At 38.4% G+C, this 6,048-nt stretch overlaps 1 long non-coding RNA gene across 2 annotated transcripts; it reads right to left on the bottom strand.

Annotated features, from left to right (window-relative positions):
• Positions 1-2,720: 2,720 nt before the first annotated feature.
• Positions 2,721-5,702, bottom strand: LOC145634855 (uncharacterized). 2 transcript variants are annotated; one of them, XR_014113634.1, is made up of 3 exons: positions 5,390-5,702; positions 3,597-3,746; positions 2,721-2,988 (listed from the first exon to the last, which is right to left on the bottom strand). It is a non-coding gene; the product is annotated as an uncharacterized LOC145634855 (long non-coding RNA). The 2 variants fall into 2 exon arrangements; XR_014113635.1 differs by having other exon boundaries at positions 2,721-2,968.
• Positions 5,703-6,048: the final 346 nt, after the last annotated feature.

The following is a 6,048-nucleotide window of genomic DNA, read 5'->3' as shown; positions in this document are numbered from 1 at the left end:
TCTATGAAAGATAACCGATTTGCTGTTTTGATGACCTCCTGCAAGCTAGAGAATGCCATCCCGCTTGAAAACCTCTACGCCTGTAACTGCTTCCAAATTTGGAAGATTGATTCGCCTGAAACGATCCTCCTCCGCATTGATAATATTCCACATCCTAGGGAATACCATCGAAGATTATTTCTCTTGAAATAATCCCCATCCGCATTGATAATATTCCACATCCTAGGGAATACTATCGAAGATTGTTTCTCTTGAAACAATCCTCATCCGCATTGATAATATTCCACGTCCAAGGGAATACTATCGAAGATTATTTCTCTTGAAACAATCTCCAGTTGTTCGTGACAACTTTCCGCAAGCTAGGGAATGATGTCGAAGATATCTTCTCTTGAAGTCACCTTCATTTGATGCGATAATTTTCCAAAGGAAATTACCGAAGATCCACACCTGTCGATCTTTAAAAGCTCGCCTGAACTTTGCTTCCGCTATGCCTGTACGTCGGCGCTTCCGTTGCTTTGAACCAATATGTCAGTGCTCTTTTGCTCTTGAACCTATATGTCGGTGCCTTTCGTCAATGAGCCAATGCTTAGGCGCTTTAAGCTAAGTGAGACAATCTCTTATCAGATCGATCAATTTATGTAATCAAGCCGATTAATAAATCATGTCAAATTGCTTAGAGGAGCTAACTGGCGTACCAAGGAACCCGAAAATATGTTGCAGAAGGGCTGGATGCTTTGGCGTCGCTGAAAAACCATCAGCGCCACACAGCTGGACTTAGCGCCAGGCGCTGATATTGGCGCCAGGCGCCAAGCCAAATTTGTGACGCCAATGCATAAAGCCTGGCGCCTGCACGGGGACTTCCTTAAATACCCCTTTCCTCTTCATTTCGCTGCTGCTCGTCGCGAAACTGCTCGAAAGAAAGTCCGAAAGCTTCCATTGCTCATTGCTTGCTCGTTTCTCAACCGAATTCGCTTAAATTTGTTGCAAATCAAAGCTCTTTTCATCTATTTTCCTGATCTATGTAAGTTTTCTTCAAACTCACATCAGTTTTTATGAATTCTTGGCATGTTTATTCACGAATTTCATGAAAATTCAAAACTTATAATTCTCAATTTGCTTTGTTTGTCAAGTTTTATGCCATGAAATTGCTTGTTTATGTTTGTATATTGCCTTGGGAGTAATTTGAGACTTGTTTGACTCAATTTGGTGAAGAAATGAGCGATTTGCCATTGTTGGACCTCTTAAGGTCGTGAAGAACAATGTGGCTCGTTCTTGATGTTTTTGCTAGCAATTCTTGTTCAATTTGTCACAATAATCACTATAGTGTTGCAAGAAATTATTTAATTGCTTGAAAAATGCTGTCATGCTCAATTCGAATTTGTGCTCTGTTTTAGTACTACGTACTCTATTTTTGCGAACATAGTATCATGCGGCTAGACGAACCTTAGATACTATAGAACCTTAATTCATGATGATTCTGCACAATGTAGCATGGCTAGACAACGAGGCTAGGGTTCACGGTCTCGAAACACTAGACGAGAGCACGAACCCGTAGAGGATGACATCACGCCTTCCACTTCACTTGGTCGGCTTCCGGAGTGGGATGAGCGTACCTTGTTCTTCGCCCCTGTCCACCACATTACTGAGAGGGTGAGACAGGGCACTGAGCCCGGGAGGACACGACATCACGGCTCCGGCTGTGATGGTTTAGGCGATTTGTACAGGATATATATCGCCAGGGATCTTGAGACGAGACTCCTATGGGAGTCTTGCGGGCTAGCTACTCTGTTCGAGACCTCTGAGGCTATGGTCGCCTCCAGCGGGGGTCATCATGTAGTGCGCGCTTTGGTGGAGTTCTTTTGGGACACCACCAACACCTTCCATTTCCCCTGGGGCGAGATGATGGTCACCCCTACGGACTTTAGTCTCATCACAGGACTGGAGTTCACTTCTGGGCCACTGCCGTTTGACAGTGGAATCGACGTCTTCTCTTCGGAGGTCGAGGAGCTGTTGGGGCCGATCGCTATTCAGGCCCGAGCTGAGGTCGAGACGACTCAGTTTAGTGCTAGGGGAATTCGCCGCTCGACGCTGGCAGCGACTCTTGATGACGATGCGACCACCCGAGAGCAGCGGGTGCGCATCTTTGTGCTGATGTTGTTGTCAGGGACATTGTCCCCTGACAAGGGTAGTAGAGCGTTGCTTTACTATCTTCCTGCTGTCCGTGATCTACACCAGATCGGGACTTATGACTGGGCCAGCTTGGCCTATGCTGACTTCGTTCGTGCGCTGAGGGACTCGTGTCGACACCGGTCCTTTGGGACGAACGTTGCTTTGTCTGCCTTTTGGAAGGTCGTAGAGGTAAACATTTATTCCTTATAAAGTATAGCTCTGCATACACTAGTGGAAAAATAGCTATCCGTAACGGGCAAAAATAGCCTATCCGTAACGGGCAATGGGCGTTACGTATGCTGCCGTTACGGATAGGCTATGTTATTCGTAACGGGCAGTTTGTCCGCCCGTTACGAATAACGGGTTATTCGTAACGGGCAGTTTAACCGCCCGTTACGAATACAATTTAACCCAAATTAAAAAAAAATGCAGCAAGTGATACTTGGTAGTCTGCTATCCTGATAATCTGCTATGATGCCAAATTTTAATTACTATTATCAATAATAATAATAAATGTGAAATTGAATTAATTATAAAATCAAAGATACAACTTTCACAAATGTCCAAATTGACTTTACTACAACTCTCAACATGAGTCAAAAGCTACTAAATAAATAATACTCTGTAATACAACATGAAAATTTAAACAAGTTTTATATTCCATATAGTAGACTAAGAACTTGAAAAATCTTGTAGAATTGTATACTGTCTTGATGAAGCTTAAATTTTGTACAACCATCTTTTAGGAATTGGTCAATGAGGTAGCCATGGGCTCCATGGATCTCCACTCCATCAAAACCTGATAACGCAGTTTATTCACTACAAATAAATAACCTATTAAGACATAAAATTGAAGCATTCTCCTCATATAACAAACTAAATCAGCAACAACCCATATTACATTCAGAGCAAAACAATGAACACTTCTTCTACAGTCAGAAAATACAAAACACTTTGTGTGTAGGCAACCCCCGCTTGCCCTACAGCAATTTCAGAAAATCAAGCGAACCCTAGAACACAACCACCAGAGTTTTCAAACAGGTAGCAATGATGCAGCAAATAGGAGCAAGAAAGACAGTTTTCAGCAAGATCCTACAACAAAATTCGAAAGAGCGAGCCCTACCATAAAATTTAGAGGTTACACATTTGGGTTGGTACTTAAAATTTCTTAAAACAAACCTGGCATGGCAAACCCATAGTCATGAAAATTAATAGTACATGCCCAATTGAGGTTATTAATCCCGGAAAATAAAAGATGGAACCAAATCTAACAAGAAATGTCCAACGAAATAGACATGGTAAACATAAACTCACTCACTTAACTGAGGTTATGGGAGAAAAGGAGTATATAAAAGAACACACAATATGACCACACAAGACAAGATATGGCATAACATCGATCCATGAACAAGAGTATGGATATATACCTTTTCCTTTATCAAAGCAAAGTAGATATTCGGATCCAGCTTCAATTGCTTGGTTCCTGATCTAGTTCTTAGCCCAAAAGTTACATGACTAATGCTCTCACCATGGTCAGCAGTCACACTCTCAGTTTCTTCAAGGGAGAGCTTAGTCACCTAAAATGTAAGTAGGTGATTGTGTAAGAATCTCAAGAAACTTTCAACAATAAAATCCAGTTTATATTCACAAATTCCAAAAAAAAAAGACACATATTGAGAGGTTGAAGAGCTTACAACAGGGAACACTAAATGACGCAATAAACTAGTAAAATCCATCCCAATAAAATCAACTTAAATATTATCTAATTTCTTACTCCATTATCTAAAATTAAATCTTCAAACTGACAGGTAAACAATTTTTCATATTCTATTCACATAAGACACCTTAACATATCTTATTGTTGAATTTCCTTGAAAAAATTCTGATTGTTCTTCAATACTACATTTATTTTAATTATAAGAAAAAAAAAGTAACATCATTATTAACACCAGCAGCAGCCAATGATGGCTTCAATCAGAATTTCTGAGAATAGATCAGAAAAAAAAAAAGAAGAACAATATAATCACTAATAGAGAGTATAACAAAGCGCTGAATCATTATTCTTTGGATTTTGAGAATAGATCAGAGCCAAGAGACCTTAACCATGCTAGCATATAATGTTCTGTAAAATAAATTAGTTTAAAATTCAATAAACCAGGTCAGATTCAACAAAATCTTATCAAATATAAACAAAATCTGCTCATCTAATTCTAAGGTATGAATGAAGACTCTTGTCTATAATTTAATCACGGGAGAAGACCTCCTCTTTTTATTCAGTTTTTGACTGCTTATTTAATTCCACAAACTTTACAAGAGAAATTTAAATTATAAAAAAAAGGGAAATCGAAAAGAACAAAAATCAAGGGGAAAAGCGAGAGAACTGAGCGCATCGGAGGAGGATGGTTCTACAGTTTGTTCAGTCTTCCACTTTACTTTTCATCTTCCATTATTATCCCAACACATTATTCATCAAAATATTTCAAGAGACACCATGAAAACGCAGCAAAAAATCGATATATAATAAAAATATGTAGCTGGCATACACCCGAAATCAAATAACAATAAATCACGAGTAAAAAAATAAACCTCAAAGAATTAATTCCTTTTACACAGTTTGAATTAACAATACTAGATAAAACCCCAGAAAAACATTCAATCCCTTCCACCCAAAAACATCAAAATTAGCTTCGACTCAGCAAATCTGGGTAAATCAAACTCCAAAAACCTCGAAAAATCACGAGTCATATCATAAGCCATAAAATTAAATCACAAAAATCATCAAAACAATACCAGTTTAAACCTTTAGCTTAGAAACAAAGATCTGTAGTATATAATTTGCGGTGCTGCAGGTATTTGAAAAAGGCATAATTTTCATGGAAAAAAATTAAATTAAAATCTAAAAGCAGAAAAACCCTTGTTTCGAAAACATAATTTCAGGATAAATTATCAAATTAGGCTCGAAAAAACACATAAATTTAGGCATGTTTGATTCAATTATCAAATTACGCTCGGAAAATCACATAATTTAAGGCATATTTGATACAATTATCAAATTCGGGTCATAATTTTGTTTTCTAACAACATAATCGCTGGTTATGATCTTTCATAATCTTACTAATTTGAACCATTCAGATATTCGAACCTTAAACAATTAAATTAAATCAAAGATAAACCCTAGATTGTGAAATTTATAAGATTAGAAAAAGAAACTTTAACTTACTTCAGAAGCTGCTTCAATGGAGAACGTCAAGTGCGCTTCAATGGAACGCTTCAATTGCTTGGACCGACGAAATTCAATTTGATTTTATTTCTTTTACAAAGAGGAAAGCTGGGTTGACTAAGCTAGATCTAGCGAGTTAGAGAATGGATAAGCCTTAGAGGAAAATCAATAAACCCTCCGATCTAAAAATCATCAAAACCCCCAATTTCACCATTTTTTCTCTCTCCTCGTCCCATATCGCCATTTTTCTCGCCTTGTTTCATCACCAATTGAATGGGGAAGATTGATGGAGGAGAGGAGAGAGAGTGACTGAGTGTGAAATGAAAGAAAAGAGGTGAATGACGGCTAGGTAAACCCTAATAAAAAGCCAAAGCCAAGTAATGGGCTCCTCTCATCATTTGGGCCACGCTCAAGCAGTTGTATCGGGCTCAATATGCCCGTTACTTGTAATATAATATCCGTAACAGGAAAATGATGACGGTTACAACTAAATAAGTATTCGTAACGGGCACTATTTTGCCCGTTACGAATAACTAATTAAGTATTCGTAACGGACACTATTTTGCCCGTTACGAATAACTAAGTATTCGTAACGGACACTATTTTGCCCGTTACGAATATATTTAATGTTACAGGCATAGCTTTGCCCGTTACAAATA

This window comes from Chenopodium album, chromosome 6 (assembly GCF_948465745.1).
Source record: "Chenopodium album chromosome 6, dcCheAlbu1.1, whole genome shotgun sequence".
In the NCBI taxonomy this organism is placed as follows: Eukaryota; Viridiplantae; Streptophyta; class Magnoliopsida; order Caryophyllales; family Amaranthaceae; genus Chenopodium; species Chenopodium album.
This window is presented reverse-complemented; position numbering and strand designations above follow the sequence as displayed.